Here is a 23892-nt window from a genome sequence, read left to right as displayed (position 1 = left end):
GGGGGGCGGGTGTGTGTGTGTGTGATGAATTGGGAGATTGGGATTGACACATATACACTAATATGTATAAAATAGATAATAAGAACCTGCTGTATAAATAAATAAAAAGAATGGGCTTTCGACTCAGACCAATTTGAATTCACTTGCCAATTCCCCCACTTCAATGATATAATCTCTGAGTCTTAATTTTCTTACCTGTAAAATGGGTATGGCATAAGCTCTATATGACAGCTGTGAGGATTAAATGAGATAACTTGTAAAAACACTAGCACTCTCTTAGACACCCTAACTTTACTCACTGATGATGCTAACACCTGGCTAAAAGTCTCTATACACCATCTCCTCTCCAACTTCTGAGATCAGAGGTCAGTAATGCAGCCATTCACATAAGGGCACTGGACTCTGGAGATGTACTGGAGTTTTACTGTCCCAGTTTGAATCCTGACTCTGCCACTCACAAGTGTGGGTGATGTGGAGAATGGCCTCCCTGTGTCTCTCTTTCTCATCTGTAAAATAAGGGATCATCATACATACCTCACTGGGGACCGTTGTGAGGATATACACAAGGTGCTTAGAACAGTGTTGCCAACAGTAAGCGTTAGCATCATTGTCATGCATCGGCAAGACTCAGTGATCAGGTGGCCTTCTCATTCTTTGACCTTTTGGTCCCCTTAGTCATTCCCTGGGCCGTGCTGTCTATCTGCTCTATGATTCCTAATTCATGCATCCCACTCTCTGACCACAACCTTCTAATTTCTCCTTCAGTGTGACCCATGGGCCAGAGGGGCTGGCATCACTTAGGAGCTTCTTAGAAATGCAGAATCTGCGGCCCCACTCCCAGACCCACTGCATCAGACCCTGCCGTTTAATAGGACCCCCCGGTGACGTATACACACATTACAGCTTGCGAAGCACATGCAGCTTCCTTCCCTCTCCTCAGCGGGGCCTGCCGCTCTGTTACTTGCGCCCTGACCCTGCCAGGTCACTGACCATCCTACATCCCCCCAGCCCATCTTCATCCCACTAAAACCCCACCGACATCATTCCTCCACTGTTAATACCTTCGGCCTGTGTGCCCTATCCTTCCATTACGCCCACAGAGAAAAACCTCAACCCTGGATGAACCCACCCAGCCACCTATTCCAGGTTTGCAGTGGCGTCTGCCAAGTGCAGCTGGAGAACAGGTCTAACCCACGAGTTGATTTCGCTTCCTGCATCTGGGAAAACGACTTCACTCCTACGCCACTGAGTACACAGACTTCATCAGAATGGTACCGCTGACCATCCCACCCCAACCCTCCACACCTGCCTGCCCCTGCGGCTACATCTGTCCTCTCATCTTCCTCTTCTTCTGCCGTGCTGGAAGTAAATGCCCACCCCCTCACCTGGGCTCTGGATTATATCCTGCCCACCTTTGCAGGAACTTTAAGTGACTAACTACGCCTTCCATTCCATATGTAAATATCCAGATAGAGAGATCCCAAGATCTAGATCTGTATCCTGGATTCTTCACCCCTCTTGTAGCTCCATCTAACTCCCTCCCCTTCCTCTGAGCCCAACTTCTCAAAAAAGGATCTGCACCTCATGCCTTCATTTTTCTGCCTCAAATTCACTCTACTGTTCAAAATTGGCTTCTGTCCCCACAGCTCCACTGAGGTCCCAATCACCTCTTTGTTACTGAGCCCCGTGTTTAGTTCTTAACATTTCCTAACAAGATTTCTCCTTAGCACTGGGCACAGCTGAATGAGACTTCTCCTTAGCACTGGCACAGCCCTCAAGCTTGGAATTCTCTTTTCCACAGGTTTGTCCACCCACCTCCCTGGTCATATCCATTCCCTACTCCCTGCTACCTTCCATTCTCTTCCACGACTTCGATGGATCTCAGAGGAATCCCAAGTTCACGTGCAGCCCGGATCATTCTTGGATCATCAGATCTCTCTCTCTAACTCCACTTGGATGTCTCTCCGAACCTTAAACTCAGCATGTGATCTTTCTTCCAGAATCTGCTCCTCCTCTAAGAGTTTGAGCTCAGTAATGAGTCATGGCCATCCATACAGTTTCTCAAGCCAGAAATCCAGGCATTGTCAACGTCACTCCCTACCTCAGTCATTCACCAAGTTCAGTGCAATCTAAACATCTCTTAAATCCAGTCACTTCTCTCCAGCTCCAGTGCAATGACTGTACTCCAAGCCACCATCATCTTGCTCCTGTACCACATGCCATAGCCTCCCCACAGACCCATCTTGCCTCACCAAGTCAGCTGCCCATATAGAATCTTGATGCAATCTTCTAGAAACCCAAACATTATCTTATCGCTTCTCCGCTTAAGCTCTCCAGTGGCTCTGCATGACTCCACTGATCCCTGCTTCCACCTGCAGCCTCCTTTCCCTCCCTCTCCTCCCCACCCCCCCTCCAGTTTCAGCCACACTGGTACTTGGTCCCCCCAAGGGGACCTGCCCCACCCTCTGCTCCAACTGCTCTTCCTTCCCGCTTTCTTCACCTTCACGTGATTCACACCTGCTCATCCTTCAAATCCTAACCTAAAGAACTTCCCTAAGAAAATCCAGACTAGAGCAGGTCTCCCGATCATATATTCTCCCAGTATTTGCACATTTCCTTAGTAATACCTTTTAATTATTGGTGGAATTGTATATGTAACATCTAACAGCGCCACCAGACTGTAAGGCAGCTGGGAGCAGGGGCCATATCCATCCTAGTCAAAGTTTACTGCTCTGCCTCACCCCCTTTCCACCTGCAAAAACTCGAGTTCAGAAGGTAAAAAGAGTTGCTACAGTCTTTGAATCCAATTATAAAAATTCTGTTACGCCTGTTTATTCCTGACAGCTACCACATAATACACACATCCTTCCTATGTAAGAGTCATATCCTATAAGGGAAGTACCTGAAAATCTGTCGTTTGCAGCTCATCTCGACCCACTTCAAACAGATCTACTAGCTAATCCCCAACTCACCTGCCAAAAAAAGAATAATAGAACAAGAAAACGGTAACCTAGCAGAGGAAAGGTGTAGCAATGCCAAACGCTGACATCCCTGCCTTTTGCCTACTGTGTTCGAAGAACTTCTTTACTCAAAAATTCACTACAGAAAGACTCTAGTTTTTTGCAGCTCCCACGGGCTGGGAATGTCATTTCTAACAACAGATGCAGGAAAAGCAAAATCCACTCCAATAAATGATTTCAGGCGTCCTAAGGCTCTCCAGACCTTGATTTTGCCCTTGATTGTGCCAACAGAGCAACAGAGTTAAGTCCACAAAACGAAACAAATTACAAAAGGTGGGTCAGGGTACTGATGGGACAGACTTCGTACAAAATATAGGGGAAAAAAAAATCACATGTTATTTTAACTGACAATTAATAGACCATTTAAACAGAAGGAAACTTATCTTTAAAATGCAGGCATAATGAAAGGACATGCCAAAGAGAGGAAACCTAGTTTTGTAAATAGAGCATGTTTTTCTTCCTTGAAACTTCAGATAAATGAGATTTGCTATGTGGAGAAGTGTTTTTTGCTCTGGGGACACAGAAACATCACTCACCTGTTCAAAGAACCCCACCTGAACGTTGTGCCCAATGGCTCAAAGTTGCCAGATAAAGTGAAACTTGGGGCAGAGCTTTCTAAGCCAAACCCAGCCTTTGCACAATGGGAGGAAGTGAAAAGCTGACATCCCTCAAGCGCAAACACTGCTGTTGCTACGCCCTTTAATGTAGAAATTAGCAACTGGCTCTCCGTGTGGCTATGCCTCCTCCTCCCTGCCTCCGTAGGAACCAGCAAACTGTAAGTGACCCCTTTATTTTTTTTTGCTCCCGACCACTCCCAAGCTTTCCCCTCTCCCCAGCTATGCCAGAAACAGGCCGGGCACCCCAGTCTGGTATCAACCACTTCCCGGCGCGGGCCAAGAACTCTCTGTCTCTCTGTTTCTAGATTTCTATTTGTATAGCTCATCACCTCCCCTCCCAAGGCAGCACACTCTGGCTGGCTCCTTCCCCCATGGCCCCTGCTTCCTCAGACACACATACCCGTGCAGCCCAGCTCCAACACCAAGAGGATCCCTCTTCTGCCTTCTTTGAATGTCCGCAAAGGACTGGCTGGTCTGCCCAAGGATCAGCCCAGACTGCAGCCCCAAGTTCTTTTTCTTTTCCAAGTTGTCCACATAGAAGCCCTGGAGCCCTGGTCCAAACTCTCCTCTCTGTGGCCCCTCAAGACTAGGAGGGAGAACAACAGAGGTCTCTGGCAGAGCCCTCAAAAAGTGGAGGCTGAACCCAGAGTCATCTCAGAGGGGAACGGGGTAGAGGCAGGATTATGCCGGAAGGTGTGTCTTTGTGTTTCTCTATCTCTTGCTAAAATGAATTTCATTAAATTAGCACTCTTTGGTTCCAAAAAAGTAGAATTCTCTTTTAAATGCACCTATCTTATTCTTTTTTGTACTATTGCCATTAAATATGTAAGTCATCCATTCATTCATTAGATTATGGTTGTCTGCCTTGTAGACGTTAAGGATAAAAAGACATAAAGCCCTGCCTTCAAGCAGCTTAGAGTCTACCAGGAGGAGACAGACTACACACAAATAAATAAGTAAAAATAAGGTATGTCAGATGGTGACGAATGTTATGGAGAAGCAGGAAAACGGAAGAGTGAGTGCTGTGTGGGCACTCCTGGAGAGGGGGTGGTGGGTAGGTGGCATTTTTAAATAGTTTGGTGAGATCTCATTATGAAGTGATGTTGAAAAACATCTAAAACAAGTGAAGGAATCAGCCATGTGGACATCTTGGATAAGAGTGGTCCAGGCAGACGAAGTGGCAAAGGCAAACACAGCATATTCCCGAGGCAAGATTAATGCCTGTGGTACTTGGAGGAGAAAGAAGAGCTCACTGTGGCTTGAGGGGAATGAGAACCGGTGAGGTCAGACAGGGCTGTGAGACCCGTGAGGCGCTACAATCCACTGTCCACACTTTCACTTTTACTTGGAATAAAAGGGGAAGCCACTGAGGGATTTTGAGCACAAGAGTGATGTGACCTGACATTTAAAATGATCTCTCTGACTGCCATGTTGAGAACAGACTGGAAAGTGGGTGAGAGGGCAAAAGAACAGACGCGGGGAACCAGTCAGGAGGCAACTGCGATAACTTGCGAGAGAGAGGGTGGTGGCTGGGACCAGAGTGGTCAGTGGGAGTGGGGAGAAGTGGATATGCTTTGATGACAGAGCCCGAATGGATTTGTGAACCGAGTGGATTTGGAATATATTAGTTATTTTGCTAAAGGCAACAGTTTGGTTTATACCCATGAAATAATTATATAACAACTGAAGATGGTACATGATTAAGCGACTACTGTATTGGTCTGGGTAACGTTACTTAAGTAAGAAAACAATTATGGAAGAAGTGCAACTTGAGAGCAAAGAACTGGTTCCAAGATTTTCCAAGTGTTGTTCTGAAAAGCATGTTTGTTCTCAGTAGGGAAACAAATGATGTTTGGAAGTAAGTGGTTCTTCTCTGCCCAAACGCCTTTTGCTTCCCTTAACCATTTCAAATGTACATTTAAAATTTAATAATATAAGGCCAGAGATTCTATCTGAATTCTAAAAAGCAACTGGGGGGAGGAAGAGGAAGGGAATTTTCTTTTGCCTTTTTCCAGTTCCTCTAGAGTAGTACTGTCTCACAGAACCTTCTGGAAATGTTCTATATCTGGACTCTCCAATACTGTAGCCACTAGCCACATGTGGCTACTAAGCACTTAAAATGGGACTAACTAAAATTTTAATTTCATCTGATTATAATTTTAATTAAAATAGCTACCTGTGGCTAGTTGCCACCAGATTGAACCATACAGCTCACCACACAGAGGAACATTCCTGAACTAAACATAACACTATTTCCTTGAAATTGAGTTAAAAGGATATATACTAAATAGATGTGTAAAATCTTGAAGTACGCATTCTTATTTTCTGTTATACCCTACAGTCACCATCTAATTCTCCTATTTGAAAGGAAACAGTAGATGGCTTGGTTCTAATCATTTTTAAACGCATTTTCTTAGTTTCTGCAATGCAACTCTAATATCTTCTCGGCCATCATTCTATCAATGACATTCAAAATGAGATTTCCCTCCCTGATGCGTATTCAATGCTAACATTTTAAATGTCACATAAAAATAAAGATAGAAGATTCTTATTTTAATTGAACTTCCCTCCTGCTCTAAATTCAAAGCACTTTGTGGCATCAGTTAGCTCATTTTTCTTCCCAAAACGAATGAAAGGGCTGAAGTTAGTATCACCATTTTTCAGTTGAGAAAATCAAAGCAGAAGATTAAAGGCAGGCCGTTATACAGTGTACATCCATAGTTTTGTTGGAAAAGAGCAGAAATTAGGAAGATATAAAAAGGCAAATCAGTTGAAAATGAGGGGGGGAAAAAAAACTACATGTAAATCCTTGGTTACCGAATTCAAGTGAGCTGAGACATGGGTCTAGAAAATGCTGTCTGGATGAACAGGGTTGGTGTCAGACCTTCCGCGGGTCCGAACAGTGCACCTGATGCAAGATGCTGGCTCCACAACTAGATGGTGGAGAAGATGCAGCGGTCAGGCTGTGGCTCGATTAATGAGGTGGTCCCAGGATAATGATGCTGGCTTATTCATCAGCAACCCAGGTTCAAATGACAGGGCAACGTTCTTGAATAATCTCCTAACCCGACAGCTGGAGAATGAGCTTTCATTAATCTTGCTTTTGAAACACTCAGGCTAACCCCAGTTATATCACTAAATTGCAAGACCCAAGAGATTAACAGGGCAATTCAATCAGTTTAGAGCTGACCTCAGAAGTTGTCAGTTAAATTCCTTCATTCTGAGAATGAGGATACTAAATCCCAGGAACACTGTGATACTTACAGAAGAACAAAACGTTATTCATTTTACAAACAAGCAAGGCTGCATTCCTATGTTACGTATAACTGATATGGTGCGGTGTCTCCCATAAATAGTTAAAAGAAGAACAGTTAAAAGACTATCCTTATTTTGTAACTCCAATATGTTTCTAGAAACTATAGGTTAGAGGATAATCAATGTTATATATGTTATATTATACATATAACATAACATATAACCTGTATATCACAAACCAATAACATATAGCATAATTATATATATATATACAGTTTGTACGTGTAACATATAATTTCCCCCACAGGAAGGATATTAAAATTGGTGACTGCATCCCTGAACAACATTCTTAAATCTGAACTGAGACACAACGGTGTTCTAAAAGCAAAGATAAAGCAAATATAAACCATTAAAATAATTCAAAATTGTTCAAGAGCGTGTTAGTTCCTATGAAATAAGCATAAGTATACTAAATACATTATAAACAGAGCCAAAAGTACTATTCAATACCTAGGAAATGCACAAAATTAGAACTATCTATATCATAAATCTTGGAATTTATGCTTCTTGGAATCTGGAAGGGCCTCCTCAGGACGGCTTGGTTGGCCTGGTCTTTCAAAACGCAGCCTGGTCAAGTCCAAACTGATGCTTCCTTTCAGCGAGCAGATACTCAGACATCCCACCCACCCCTGCCCCACCGTAGCGATAAGGCAAAATGCTGTATACGGGCAGTGGCTTCAGACGCGTTTCCCACGACAATGAACACGCTGGTGGTGATGGTGTTTTAAATGCTAAAGCGGAGTAAGGCCGATTCTGCTCTGCTACAGGTTTCCTGCCCAGAAGGTTGCCAGCTGTGTGGCATCACTTGGCTTATCACTTTGATAGCCACTGTTAGGAAAAAACACATTTCCTTCATAAGCGATTTTTTTCATTCCCCAAATTATAAGTTTTTAAAGGACCTTCAACATATGAGTCCAAAAAGTTCCCCATCTTAATCCTGAAAAAAACTTTGGCCAATACCATTTAAGTACAGCCAGGGGCAGGGATATAATCTGCATAAAGCATTTTAGAAAAAAGGGCGATGAGTCAAAATTCCATCGTTATACTTAAAATGTCATTTTGATACCCTGAGACACCTTCATGGCAGGAAAACTGATTCCAATTCTTCCAAAGATATGCAGGAAGGAAAAGCTTCCAGGAAGATGCGTGTTGGTCTAACACAGAGAGAAGCTAATGCAATCAGAATGGGCACCGGAAGAACCAAGTTCCAGAGATTTCACCTTACAGTCTTTAGGTTTTTTCAGTGAAAATGCTAAGTGGGTTCACCATAGATTTTGCTAAATTACCATGATTTACATGTAGATGTTAAGGTGAAGAACTGAAGACAGAGAGGAATAGAACAGAAATGGAAGCTGCAGACATATGGCATGAATTCTGCATGTCACACAATTCCCACAGACATAATTCTAGATGATGCTACAGAGTTTCTCAAGACGGATATGCCTGAGCCAGCTCTACTGCTTACCAGTGGTGTTAGGCAAATTATCTAATCTCCCTACACCTCACATCCTCAGCTGTCCATGGACACAATACAGTATCCGCTTCCTATGAGTGTTGTGAAGATTAGATGCGAGGATGTAAAAACTTTCCAGCACGGGGCCCAGCCAACAACAACAATTCAATAAATATTAGCTGTCTAATAATAATAATAGTAGTCATGGTTCAAACAGTATAACAGCTCTCTGAAAGGCCAAGCTAAACCATTTTTTTAATTCCCCTAACATACCAATAAGTTGACTGAAATTGGATTTAAAATTTCCCCCAGGCATAATTTGGTTTACAAGTTCTCTAATGATTACATAAAGGACATAAACAGAGCAGGTTCCATCCAAACCATGCCTACACATTCATTAGTGTTATTTTCCAATTTAATAAGTTAGCAGAAACTTTTGTTTTCCACTCATTAGAAGCCAGCCTCTTATATTTTCTGAATGTTCAAGGGCTGGTTTGATATCTGGTTTCGATACCTCTGACATTTTTACAAAACTTGCCAATTTGCAACCATCTTCAGAAACCTGACTCACACCCAGTCACCAAATACACACCCATCCCCAATAGAAGGTGGCCATTCAGGTCTCCTATAAGCATCCCTGGTCAAAGGGACCACGGCCGTCGAGGAATCTTCTCTAGCACATGGGCAGGTTTACAGCCACATTTGGGCAGAGCGTGAAGACGGGAAGTCCAGAATCCTTCATTAGCAGATGTATTTGGAACGACAGCCCCAGCAGCTGGGCAGCCCCTGCCGTCTGTATTATACCTGCACAAGCAGGGAACCCAGGCTTTATCTAGACACAAACACTGGCCTTCCACTCTGGACCACTCATATAGTATCTTTCAGATATGTATCAAAAGATACGCTAGTTCACAACTACTCTTCCTCTTAAGAACTGCCTGGGAGGAGGAAGCAAGGAAGGAAGATATTTTTGAAGTCTGCTGTAAGCCAGGAATGGGGAGGCACTTCCCTCATTGCATTTAACTCTGTACAGAAGGTACCATAATCCTCGTGTTATAGATGAGGAAACCTAGACACAGAGAGGTTTAATTTAACTTGCCCCAAGGACACTGAAAGGAGTCAGAATTTGAACCCACATCCATCAGTTCCTACACCCGTGTTCCCAGCAGCTCCCCCTGTGGGGTGAGCCTCTCACTGTCAGTGCTTGTCATCACCACCTTAAACCAAGCTGTGGTGCTTGAACCGTGAGTCACCTGATTTACTCCTCACCTCAGCGTCTTCTCGTGTCGGGCAACAATTCCTACACACCTCAAAGAGCTTGTCCACGTCACACTTCATTCAGCATAGTGTCTGGTAGAAAGGAGGCGGCTGCCCAATCTAAGTCTCCCCTCTCCTGACCTGAAGACAGCAAGCCTGTGTCCTCTGCATGTGACTATCACATAAATGAGCCTCAGTAACGTCAAGCTTCCAAAAACCAGCCCCTTCCCACTAAATAACAGGCTAGTTGGTAATTAAAAGATGCACTGGTCCCTCATCCTAAGCACTTCACATTAAGCAAAGGATTAACTCAAATGGAGGACGCTACTGACACTCCTATGTAGGGAGACCTTTGGAGGAGGGGGGGAATATGCATTATTTTCATATACGTGCTAATTTCTCTATTTGTGCGTTCCGTTGCCTCTGAGTCGTTAAAGAGGCGTGTCATGGCTGTGATTTCTGAGCGCAAACAGATGAATTATCCCTAGTTGAAAGCTCTTGGAGGAACAGATCCTAGTCACGAATATCACTGGATCTCACTATTAGAGATGCAAAGCTCCATCCACGTCGGAAAAACATTATAATTGTCTCATTCATTAATTTGTAAACAGTTCTTCCTCCATCCATGTCTCTTTTGAAGTAAATATTCAGAGATGTGACCCCTTTTCTGATTGCTTAGGAAACGAATCCTTTTCCTCCCAATACTCTTATTTTTTTATTTTTTATTTTTTTTGCGGTATGTGGGCCTCTCACTATTGTGGCCTCTCCCGCTGCGGAGCACAGCCACTCCGCAGCATGTGGGATCTTCCCGCACTGGGGCATGAACCCGTGTCCCCTGCATCAGCAGGCGGACTCTCAACCGCTGCGCCACCAGGGAAGCCCTCCCAATACTCTTAAAACACCCGAATTTGCGCCAAATGACAGCATCAATATTAAATGATAATCCAGGAAAAGGTGTATACATGTCCCCCACACACCCCCCACATAGCTATGGAAATAAACCTAAATTTATTTCAAATCTGTACATATGCAAAGAGTGTATCTGCCTGATTTGAAGTGCCTAAAGTAAGATTTCAAATGTCATGGATTCTCCAGGAAAACTATACTGAGAGTAAGGGAAGGCCTAGGAATACATTAGGGGGGAAAGAGATGACAGCCAACTTACTAGAGATAAGCCAGACAACAAACCATCCTTTACCCAGATTAAGCAGCACTTCTCCAGCGAACACCGTGCTGTGCACTTGACAGAAAACAAGTGCGTCCAAAAATGGTCCCTCCACGGGAACCACTAGAGTGCACATAAAAAAGACCCTTTCTGGGAATTCCCTGGTGGTCCAGTGGTAGGGTCTCCGCCCTTCCACTGCAGGGGACACAGGTTCGATCCCTGGTTGGGGAACTAAGATCTGTGCATGCCGTGTGACGCAGCCAAAAAAAAAAACAAAAAACCCCTTTCTTTGGTTGGTGCCTATAGCTGCAACTTTCATCACTTACCCTCTGCCTTTTTAGACTCATCAATATCCCGGCCCACATTCACAATTGCCCCCATTCCTGTTGAGTGCTTGTTCCCCAAGGTCTATTTGCTGCCATTTCCCCAAACCATCCAGATTTCTATTCCGACCATCTACTTGACGATGCTCTCTTGATGTGAACTTGGGCCAATCGGCCTGCATTCCCCGCCTCAGACACTGTACACTACAACTTGGTATCTCACTTTTTATGACAGTTTAACCACCAGGCATTTGTTTTTGTGGAGATATGAAAATAACACAAATTTTTTTTGGAAAAAGAAGCTAGAATCACTGGGCTAGAAAGAACTTGAAAACTGTAAACGCCTTCAAACACTTTTCTGGACTATCTGCTCCTTGAGGGCAGGACCAGGCTTCAATCATCTTTATATCTTGGTAACTCACTCCCCCAAAAGTGTTTGCTGAATGACAGCCTCTTCGATGAAGCCTCTCACCAGCCTCTTTCATCAACTGGCTATCTACGTGAAAATTGTTAATCAGCTTGGGACAAGAGACCTTAACGAAAATGGCTCCATGGAGTGAAGAAAGCACCGGACCAGCAATCACTAACGAGCTATTCCACGTTCGGTGAGCCCCCTACCCTTGATGCACTCATTTTCTCATCTCTGCAGAGTATGACCAAGACCACTTCTAAGGGACCCTGTGGCCCTATCGTTCTCTACATTTAGGTTAAGGAAGAACTTCCTTTAACTTCCTATCGAAACAAAAAACAGACTTTGTTACTGTGAGTTAGTGAAACTACCTAAAGACTAAGGTATGATATTTACTGATTTTCCTGGGATGCTTTTGCCCCCAGGGCTTTAGGAAGCAAGGATGTGGGCAATGGGTCCTGGAAGAGCTCTTTCTTTCAGTTCCGTGACCAAGTGAGGACTTTTCAAAACAACGTTACAACACTGCTATTAAGCTGTTTATAATGCTGTGGCTTTTATGAAATAGTCCTTAAAGAAAAAAATTTTTTTAAAAAGCAGAGCAATTTTAATTTTTCCTGGAAAGAAATGGGGAAAGCCCTCCAGGAAGTGCTGTCAAAATAAATCGGCTTGGCTTTTTCACCGGGAGTCTGCATGCCCTGAAGGGGATAAAGAAGGGCTTGAGTGTTACCCACCAGTCAAGAAATCACCACTGAGCAGGAAAGACTCTGGGAGGAGGGCGAGGCACGGAATCGTATTTAGAATTTGTGTCATGTGGGAATCACAAGGACCCCCACGGTCAAGGCAGCCAACCAGAAGAACAGTCAACACCACAGCATGAACAACAGGCTTCATCACCCTGCTAGAAACTATCTTCCCCTTGCAAGTGTCTCACCTCAACAGGAAGACAAATGCAATTTTCTTACTTCCTCCATCCTCTATACAAAATTATCATCTGTAAGAGCACCTTTAGAGGAATGCTAATAAGGATGCCTTGCAATGCTCAGGCAGCTCACTGATTCAAAAAAGTAAATAACGATATATGAGTGATTACTGAAGAGGTTCTCAGATTTTTACTTATACGTAAATGAAAACACCTTTTTAAATCCTTTAACAGGAAAAATGAAAACAAAACTGCATATTATCTCATTTCCGACTAGAAGAGGCATTCTTCAGTTAACAATCTTACTCACAGATACTGATCAAGGAGTGGCCCCAAAGAGGGTCAACTGAAAATACTTTATTTTAGCTTCTTTTTTTTTTTTTTTTAACTGTAATTTAAAAAAGCCTTACCCCACCCAAAGAAGCCAGTGAGCCTGGAGCAGGAAGTTTCTAAATTTCCAGTAGTGCTAAGCATTTAACACAAAGGATGCTTTTGTTCTTGATGTATAAAAATTCTTGGGCTTCCCTGGTGGCGCAGTGGTTGAGAGTCCACCTGCCAATGCAGGGGACACGGGTTCATGCCCCGGTCCGGGAAGATCCCACATGCCGCGGAGCGGCTGGGCCCGTGAGCCATGGCCGCTGAGCCTGCGCGTCCGGAGCCTGTGCTCCACAACGGGAGAGGCCGCGACAGTGAGAGGCCTGCGTACCGCAAAAAAAAAAAAAAAATTCTTTACTGTGCCATTCAACCAATGTTGATTAAGGGTGTCATGGCTGCCCCTTGTTTCTGCATCCTGTACACCCTCCCTAATGTGTTCCTCACTCCATCCCTGCCACAACAGTGTACATTCCTAAGGCAATGGGCCTGGGAGCAGCGAGACACAGAAACATGTCCACATACTCACTGATGTGAGCCACCTGGGCGAGGCTCCTGGCCCCTGTTGAGGTTGTAATTTGCACTTTTTGTGCTGTACTGGTAAACTGAAACAAAAATGTTGAAAATGATAAAAGGGAGAACTTCCCTGGTGGCGCAGTGGTTAAGAATCCGCCTACCAATGCAGGGGACACGGGTTCGAGCCATGGTCCGGGAAGATCCCACATGCCCCGGAGCAACTAGGCCCATGCGCCACAACTACTGAGCCCGCATGCCACAACTACTGAAGCCTGCGCTCCTAGAGCCCATGCTCCGCAACAAGAGTAGCCACCACAATGAGAAGCCCGCGCACCACAACGAACAGTAGCCCCTGCTCACTGCAACTAGAGAAAGCCCGCGTGCAGCAATGAAGACCCAATACAGCCAAAAATAAATAAGATTTATTTAAAAAAAAAAAAAAAGAGGGCTTCCCTGGTGGCGCAGTGGTTGAGAGTCCGCCTGCCGATGTGGGGGACACGGGTTCGTGCCCCGGTCCCGGAGGATCCCACGTGCCGCTATCCGCGGCTGGGCCCGTGAGCCATAGCCGCTGAGCCTGCGCGTCCAGAACCTGTGCTCCGCCACGGGAGAGGCCACAACAGTGAGAGGCCCGCGTACCGCAAAAAAAAAAAAAAAAAAGATAAAAGGGAAAACATATTGAAGGAACAGTATTTTTTTTAAGTGGTAAGATGCCTTGGTAAGTGTAATTAAGGCACACTTTACAATACCATTAATGAGAATATGTTTTATGGGTAAAGTAAATAATCCTTGGATACATTTCCCCCAAATTATTTTCCTCTGCTAAGGCAAAAGAAAATAAGTCTATAAATAGTAAGACACTTCCAAATAGGTAGTGTTCATTTGCTGGAATCCTTTATCCTGTCACAAACACCCCCAAAAAGCAAACGTTTATGTGTAAGGTTTCTTTGAAGTAAAACTAGATACATAATGTAACTTTCCTTTACTGAAATCCTTCATTTCTAACTATTCCAGCAAAATTGTTGATATTAAAACACTGATTCTTCCAACAACTCATGATGGCCTTGTTGGGAGAAGACCATGACTTCATCACCTGCATAACCCCAGCTCCTGGCACAGCAGTGGCCACAAACTAGCAGTTGAAGACAAACGCAGAGGTTACTTTTCATGATCATAAATGGTATCTCAAATTTTTTCCATTAATTCTATAGATTAGAAAAAAAATTTTTAAACCTAGCCTAACCAGAGTGATTACCAGATTTCTCATTTTTTTCCTTACTAGTTGTGTGATTTGGGACACAACATTTCATCTCCCTGTGCCTCAGTTTCCCCTTCTATAAAATGGAGATAAATTACAGCATTTGTCTACTAGCATCATTATAAAGATTAAATGAGTTAATAATGTAGTACTTTGCGCTGAGTACCCACGCCATCATCCTAACCATCATTACCAGTGTTGGGAAGAGAGACAAAACCATGGTGGGAAGGGCTCCAGTTCCCGGAGAAAATGACTACCACGTATCAGCTCTGTAAATACAAGTTCATTAACAGTGGATAATGACAGAGAGATGGACAGATTATGTGACAGAGTAAAATGTAAAAGGTAGAAACTAGGTGGTGGTATGTGGGTATTCACTGTAACAGTCTTTCAACTTTTCTATATGCTTGGAAATTTTCATAATAAAATGGTGAAAGAACTGGATACGGGGAAGAAATACGTGAAAAAGAAAGAGAAATTAACATGGGCAATTAGTCACTCGACCTCCCTCCAAAAAGGTATTATTCATCAGTAACAACAATCAGAGCACAACAGTAATAGCCATGATCTTCACAGAAGTCTCACCTACCGTGTACTATCATCTTGATTTTAAGGCTTAGAACGATCCTAGGAGGAAGCTACTCCAAGGACCATTCCCATTTCAGAAATTCAAAAGCAAGGACAGACAGAAAGACCTGCTGGGGATCATATGGTTGATAAGTGTCATCACAGAGAATTAAACATGTCCTGCTGCATCCTTCCCAATTGCTGGAATAATTCTACCACTCACTTATGCCCTCTTCAAGGAAGAAACCTCTCTCCTTCACCTCTGTGTCCCCAGTGCCATGGTTCTTGACACACAGCAGGCACACAAAGATTGGTGAATGAACGGGATGAAGGAAGAAAGAAAGGGAGGGAGGGAAGGAGGGAGAGATGGAGGGAGGTTGGGAACATTACTTTCTTGTTTCACTCACTACATCCAAACTCTACCCAATATAGTGATTGGAAAGAGAAACAGTGCTTTTATTAAAATTATATAATATTTTCTGATTATAAAAGTAATACATATTTATTACAGACAACTGTATTACTTCTTACCAAAAAAACTAAGTTACTATGTCTCCCACAGGTGGATAATAGTGGCCATTTTTTTCCTTCAAGAAAGGCTTGCCATTTTCTGAATGTACCTAGCCATGAGATACATTCAGATGAAAGATGAAATTTTCAGTCACACAGATCTAAGCCATCCTGTGGAGTTTGTCCAGACAGAAGCAAGCAGGATGGTGAGAGGTTTGCAAAACATGTCACACAAGGCATAGCTGACGGAAGTAGGCCTACTTAGCATATAGGAGAAAAGACATAGGAATGACAGGAAAACAGTCTTCAAGTATTGACAGGGCTGCATATCAGAGGGAGTAAACTTTTTTTGTGAGCCAACTTGGACCAATGTGTAGAAATTAAAGGAAGGAACATGTTAGCTTGATACTAAAAAAAAAAAAAAACAAGATTAGAAGTTGTGGAAAGAAATGAACTCTTTTAGAAGTTCTCTCACCATCAACAGCCTTGTCAAGAGTATGTGCAGGGCTTCCCTGGTGGCACAGTGGTTGGGAGTCCACCTGCCAATGCAGGGGACACGGGTTCGTGCCCCGGTCCAGGAGGATCCCACTTGTCACGGAGCGGCTGGGCCCGTGAGCCGTGGCCGCTGGGCCTGCGCATCCGGAGCCTGTGCTCCGCAACAGGAGAGGCCACAACAGTGAGAGACCCGCGTACCACAAAAAACAAAACAAAACAAAACAAAAGAGTACGTGCAAGGTTAAACTAGATACCTTCAAAAGTCCTGTCCAACTCCAATACCCTGTGATTCTAGATCCCCATGTCCTCTATGTGATGGGCATCATATAGACCAGGGTTAGCAATATAGCACATGTGGCAAACTACCACTGTACACACATGCAAGCACGTGTACACACAGCCTAAGGTGAATCACAAATATTTATAAAACTAGAATTATGTAGTAAGAACTAATCTCTAATTCTATTATTGAGTCTCTCTCACAGACTTTGGAAGAAGGATGTAAATACTCCAGGGACAAACGTTTTAATTCAAATTATGATGTCCAAAACTGAAGAGCTGCATGACATATACATTTTTTAATTGCTAAACTAGCGCAAACTCCTGATTCTGTGCTCACTAGCTACGTGACCTGGGGCGTGCCACTGCATCTCCATAGATGTCGGTGTCCTAAAGACCTTGGAATGCAATTCAATATGGTAGCCACTAGCCACGTGTTCCTTTTGGAGCCTTTGCAGTGCAGCTAGTGCAACAGAGGAAATTTTAATGTAAATATAACATAATTATATCTCGTAATTAATTTACTAAATCTAAACAGGTACATGTGGCTAGTGGCTATTGTATTGAACAGTCAAGCTCTAATGATTCCTGAACACTTCTGAAGGAGACAGTGCAATTCCAGACCAACTTCATTCAACCCATCATCCTGAGTAAGATCTCAATACCATAGAGGCAGCTGTGTGAGAAGGAAGAGAGATGAAATTCTTGAGGCCCAACCACAGAAGATTATTAGGGCTCCTGCCAGCTGCTGCCTCTCCAGTGATCATCTGTCCAATATCCTGGGATAGACAGCCCAGTAGCCCTTTATCCTTTAATGTCCAGAGTTGGGTTCCACATTCAAGTATGGCAGTGTAATTACCAAAGTTCTCCGGAAAAGATCACCTGTGAAGTGCAATGCCCTGTTGGTGGGAAATACCACCAGCCAGTAATACCACCAGCCACCTACCCTAATATGAAGACATCAGTGAAATATTTGTGAATAATAGTGAATAAGTAGCACCTATCATTGAAATATAAGGTTCCCTGCAGAGTACCAAAAGCTACCTCTAAATTAGCTAAACATTTCTTATGAAGTACACCATCGGATTTATTTTAGTTTTATTTATTTATTTCAGATCAAATTGTGCAACCAACCCTAAAAGCTCTTTCACATGTTTGAAAACATATGAAGTCATAAAAGCCAAAAATTATGACTTTTTAAAGAGTCATCTTGGTTGTTTAAGAAATGTAAAGAATCTAGAAAAACTCCCCTTTAAAAAGTTGCCGGATAATAACAGGCATATTCCAGAGCTTTAGGAGAAACCTGGAGACAAATCTACTAACATATATTAGTAATATCAATCATTACAGCACTGGAAAATGAGACCTCAAAACAACAAATGTGAAAGGGCAGGGAGCCTAATCACAGGGGCTATTTTTAGGAAAAAGTTCACAGCATATCTAGGATATTTTATTATTATTATTATATTATTATTATTGCAGTACTCTATTCTTGCAATATTTTAAAGTCTTTGTTTTTAACTAGGCAATGGCCACCAGAAAAAAAAAATCTTACAAACTACAAGTCAATCATCTGTTTAACAACTGAGTGGATGGCTTCCTAGCATCTAATGCACCACCACTGGCTAGTCTCACAGAGGAAATTCTACGCAGAAAACCCAGATGTCAGCTTGCTGATTCTTAATTTCTGAACTGCATTCTGCTGATAACGCATACTGCTCGTAATTATCATGAGTCCTATATCCAGAGAACAAGGCAGACGAAAGCTCCATTGCTGTGCCCATACCAGCATTAGCCTGCCTTTCCCTGCTTAGCTGGCTCTGATCGCTGGGCAGACACTGCCTTTTTCTTTTCACATGCTGACTCAAGAATTTCCAGCATGAGTATTCATGTTTCAGAGTGTCTAGAATAAAAAACACTGATATTCAGCTCCAGCAATTATTCCATTTTAGACTTTAAAGAAAAGTGATCAACTACCTCCAATCTGACTTAATCAGCTAACAGTTTTTAAATACTTGACTTAAAAATAACTTGAGGTTATAAAAAGTATATATAATGGACAGTACCATAATTTTTTAACATTTAATGAAAGGCTGAAGGACAGATTCCTTTAAAGTTGCCCATAAACCCTGTCCTAGTCTGCTTGGACTGGTATAACGAATACCCTTAGACTGAGTGGCTTAAACAACAATGTTTACTTCTCACAGTTCCAGAGGGCTGAGAGGTCCGGGCTAAAGGTACCAGTCAATTTCGTTCCTGATAAGAGCCCTCCTCCTGGTTGCCAATAGATGCCTTCTTGCTGTATCCACTCATGGCAGAGAGAGAAAGAGCTAGCTTTCTGGTCTCTTCTTGTAAGAACACTAATTCCATCATGAGGGCTCCACCCTCATTACCTAATTACTTCTCAAAGGCTCTGCCTCCAAATAACATCACATTGGGATTAGGGCTTCAACAGATGAATTTGGGGGAACACAAACGTTTAGTCCATAGCAGGCTCCACATAAGGCATGCAAGTCCTCCTCTTATCTTCTGAATTAGATCAGCACATTTTCAGTAGGGAGGGTATCCAGAGGTGAGAGAAGCACAGTGCATGGTACAGTTCCAGGCACTTGGAAATGCCTGATGAAGGCTGAATTTGCAAACAAGGGTGTGTGGGTTTCCCCGGCCGTGATGGAGGAAATCCCCAGCAAAAAGGAATGAAAGCTGAATTCCCCTTCAGCTAGTTGTTCCTACGTTCTAGGTAAAGTCTATCTCGTAAATAAATGGAGAAATCCATATTGAAAGATGAAAAAATAATAATGCCATTGTCTGACTAAATACCTTGGAAAGCTGCAGGATTAATATAACAGGAAGCGTCATTCCTATCACAGAACTTCAGCTCTTTCAACTAGGACAGATATCACCATAAGGAACACTGGCCTTTCAATACTCTCCGGCCTTAATTCTCCTGGAGTTTTCGAGAACAATGCCAAGCGTAACATTTATCAGCTCGTGGATATCAAGACTATTTCCAAACACCCGCAGACACATGACAGGTGTGATGCTGCAATCACAACGTGATTCACAAGGTCTGGAGGCTCCATGCACTTGAGACATTTGCTCCCACTTGCCCACCCGCTCAAGGTCCCTTCTCTTTTTCTCCTTATGAATATGCTTCCCCTGTTTCCTTTTCATTTTTCCAAAAGATACCCAAAATGACAGAATCCATCTGTCAACTCATAGCCAGAGTCCAAGAAGTCATTACCCACTGGAAAAGGGGTCCATAGTCACGACTGGTGATTATTCTCCAGTTCGTACAATGCCTACATGTTTACATTTTTCCCTCCAAGGCCTCATTCTTGTACTAAAACTATTCTAATTGTAATTATAAAGTCATCACCACCCATGTGTATAGCTGGTTCATTTTGCTTAGAGGTCGCTGCAGCCAAGAAACAAGTCGCTTTAGTTTCCGTCCCTCCCTCTCGTTGTGCTCAACATCTTCGCCAGTTGCATCCTAGAGAAGGGCTTGCTGAATCGAACAAAAGTAGAAATTCCAGATTCTGCATCTTCAAATCCAAAAGATGGTTATAAAAATCGTAGCTTGAAAAGCCGCTGAACTGCAGAATATATACTGCTATTTAAGAGTCTGTACGTCCTCTACTTAAGGAAGAGTAGCCCTCTTAGAAAATTCAGAACAATTTACATTAATGTTTCGTTTGTCTTGAAATAGGGCTGGTGAGCACAGTGCCTGATAAACTGAGCTATCTAATATTCAGTCACAGACTTTGATGTTTCTGCATGCGTTCTTCAGAGTTATTATTTTGGGGACTGTTGAAGAAAAGTCACAGCCGAAATGCTATATTTACCTGTTCCTCAGTTCGTAGTAAGAAGTTTTCAAACGTTAAGTCTACATGTATAAACACTTTTAACTTTCTTTGAACCTAAGTATTTTAAAACGTCTAGTCTGCCCTTGTTAGTGAAGTAAAAGGTGATATAATTTTATATTATCTAGTCCCATATGCCGTATTGTCATATATTATCTAGATATTGTATCATCTAGTATTGTCCTGATTCTCACCTGTTGCTTATTAATTTCACACAAAGTTCGACTGATTTTCAAAAGTATATAGATCCGTAATAATGGCCAATATTTATATAATATTTACCAAGTGCTGGACCTTAGGCATTGATTATATTAATTCATACGATCCTCACCTTGACCCTAGGAGGTAGGTACTATCACCTCTCCAAAGTCTCAGGGAATTGTCATTTGTTTTTATTTTCAAATTCCTACTCCTAAACTATACCAGCAAAGTGCAAGTAAAAATAAAGATCAGAGGAATAGCAAAATAAATTCCATGTCTTATATCAGACCAGGGTAACTTATTTCACACTGCAAACGATTAATGTGATAGGTAAAATAATAAAGTATATTAATTCCTGGGCTATTTGCTCACATCAAATTTCCAAGGTTAATCTGACCCCTCAGTGTGTGAGACACACACCCACCAGATACATCTAGACATGGGGTTACCCAGGCTTCAGAGAGAGTAAGAACTACAGACTAGAACAAGACCATAGACAACTTGCAATCCAATTTTTTATATGAAATATTAATCTCATCACTTTCTTTACCAAATCTGCTAACAAGTAGCAAGTCAAACAGAAGTTTCACTCTCCTCCCTCCTCCCCAGTCTCTGGTAGAGGTGCTAATGAACAGAAAAATGAGAGTCTACAGCCTAGAATAATCTACAGACTGGAATAATCAATCTTTGAAACCTCAAGAGCTGATTTAATAAAACTTTACTAATTTGCACCACAGACGTGGCTCAAATCCAAGATAAAATACCCCAAATCAGCTTATTCCTTTATAAAACAAGCGTGTATTCAAAAGTTTGGCATGATCATGAACTGCAATTTATTTGGTATTAATAACTTCAAAAAATCTTACTACTATTTCTCTTTTTGGTTCTCCTCTGTGAACGAATATTCCATGTGCCTAGAACAGAGCAGGGCACATAGCAGGTGCTCAGGAAAGGTTTACTTAATGAAATGCATGAATGAACAGTTGAAGCACCTCAGCATTCCCTGAGTTTCCAGTCCCTGGCCCCTGAAAACCAGACTGCACATAAACACGAGAGACTTTTCCAGAACACAAATGTATCTATGTTGCTACACTACTTGTATCCCTTTGACAGACTCCCCCACACCTCATCAGCAAGCTGAACAGACCTGACTCTGTCACAGAGCAACGGTGTTACATCTCCAGCCCACAGTCTCACCACTCTTCACCTTAACAAGAGTGAAATTCCCCATGGTGTCCTCTCCTCCCTTCCGTCCACCATATGCCTTAGCTGACTGTGTTCTCCTGAAAGGCTGCACCTATCTTTATCACCGCACTTAGCTCACTGTTACTAACTCTTTTGGTGTCTAACTGCCCCCCCTAGCCTATGAACTCTTTAAGGGAAGATTATTTTAGTAATCACTGTGTCCCCAGCATCTAGCAAAGTATTCAAAACACAGTAGATATCAATAAATGTTTACTGGAGGCCTGGATGGATGAATGGATGGGAAAAATCAAACAGTACTACATCTATTCATAAAAATCCCAGGCAGCCATGCTTTTGAGGCTGATAATTTCAGACTTGCCAGGAGGAAACGAAAACCACCATAAACGAATTACATAACAAAATACTCCCAATTATTAGCAATGATTACAGAATGTATACTCATCATGGAAGGCACTGCCTGTTGGGACTTTCAAAAATTAATTTCTCAGGGCAATGAGGTAGGGGCAAAACTAAGAACAGGGAGCTTAAGTGGTAGCTACACATCCGTGTATTCCCTTCTCCAGAGGTAACATTCTGAAAGCAAATCTAAAAACAGAAACGATTTTCAGCCGGTGCTAAGGAAAAACAAGCCAATGCCCCTGCAGTGCCATGCAGGCACACGGCTTCCACTCAGCGCAGAGCGGGTGGGGGCTGGCCCAGTGCAGCCTTAACCATCACCCCACAGGCACACCAGTGCAAACCCACCCTCCTGTAGAAGAGACAGCTATCAGAAGCCCAAGTACCTGGTGTGCAGTGACTGGGCTGGCACTGCAGAATTTAGTTAGTCTAGCTTTAGCTAGAACCAGAACGCCGGCCAGAAGTTTTTGGTTAGTGTCTCAATAGAGGCATCACCTTTGGTACAGATGCTGAGTGCTGCTGGCCACAGGAGGACCTGAGCATCAACATTGGCAAAAACAGACAAAAAACTAGAGTGTTTTTGCTGCATCTGAGCTGGGCTAGGGAAGGTCCCACCGTGTCATGCCCCTGCGCTTCAGGCTTTGTCCCCAGATAGAACACAGGGGACAATCGGCATTCACTTCTTGAAAACAATTATTCTGAATTTCTGTATCTTCAAAACAGAAAATAGATGGGAGGTTCATTATGCTATTCTATTTTTGCAGATATTTAAAACTTCCGGTAATAATTTGTTCTCAAGAACAAATTTTCCATAGTAAGTTTTTGAATCTATAATTCATAGTTTTCCATCTCAGGACTTTAATTCCAAGGTAATTGGGACACTAAAAAATAAGAAAGTGATTATCCCGTTGAAGGGAAAAAAATGCCAAAATACTAACAATAGATTTAAATTTAGATTTCATCCCACCTGGTAGAGAGTGACTCGATTAATGTCACCAGAAGCAGATCACACTCTTCTCTATGAATTGTTATATATTTGTGGAAATTGTGCCTTTGCAATATATTATTTTTGTTTTCCATTTCTAAAATACTTCAGATAGGCGCGATGCTTTTCTTCTACATCTATATATGTTTAAAACCTTACACAGACAGTCCTAGGCACCCTCAAATACCACCATCTGAGCCCATCTTATTCCCACCAGCTGACCCTTCATGACCGCAAAGGGCAAAGTAGAATTTCCCTCTACTTCAAAGCAAGCCACTATTTCATCAAAACAAAAAAGGCTTTTCCTCTGTATTTTTTATAGAGGAATATATAAACCGCGGCCAGTTACATATTTTTATATTCACTCCCTCATTGTGTCTTCATCACTGACATACTCTGCCAACTGTATTTGTAAAAATGTATCTTTTTATTTCTATTCTTTAAATGTTCTTCCCTCAACCCCAACTGCTTCCTCTCACCTCAATAAACTCTACTAAAGCACATTAACCTGTGTCCCCTGCATCAGCAGGCGGACTCTCAACCACAGCGCCACCAGGGAAGCCCTGGGATACTTTTTATAATTATGTAAAGTAAAAAGAAATGAAAGCCCTCTTTCTTCCAAAGCCTTTTCCAAAGTCACCTGAGCCCAGATCTTTCTCATCTTGAAGCCGAGTCTGCTCCCTCTCTCTCCAACTCCCTTGCATTTTGTTGATAAAACGAACAATCCCTCGAAAGGGAATCACCTCCTCAGGCCATACTCCTACTTCGG

At 42.7% G+C, this 23892-nt stretch overlaps 2 protein-coding genes across 6 annotated transcripts in view; one reads left to right on the top strand and one right to left on the bottom strand.

Annotated features, from left to right (window-relative positions):
• CARMIL1 (capping protein regulator and myosin 1 linker 1) overlaps positions 1-23892 on the bottom strand; it is a 319600-nt gene that overhangs the window by 209957 nt on the left and 85751 nt on the right. The window lies entirely within an intron of this gene.
• LOC112404125 (cytidine monophosphate-N-acetylneuraminic acid hydroxylase) overlaps positions 3727-23892 on the top strand; it is a 256651-nt gene continuing 236485 nt past the window's right edge. For all 3 annotated transcript variants that reach the window (XM_024751969.1, XM_024751964.1, XM_024751959.1), the window contains exon 1: positions 3727-3795. The gene's annotated coding sequence lies outside the window, so the exon portion shown is untranslated. The remainder of the gene's footprint in view (positions 3796-23892) is intronic.

Source organism: Neophocaena asiaeorientalis, unplaced genomic scaffold (assembly GCF_003031525.2).
Source record: "Neophocaena asiaeorientalis asiaeorientalis breed wild unplaced genomic scaffold, Neophocaena_asiaeorientalis_V1.1 scaffold165, whole genome shotgun sequence".
Classification (NCBI taxonomy): Eukaryota; Metazoa; Chordata; class Mammalia; order Artiodactyla; family Phocoenidae; genus Neophocaena; species Neophocaena asiaeorientalis.
Note: the sequence above shows the minus strand (reverse complement) of the source record. Positions and strands in the feature narration are given on the sequence as shown.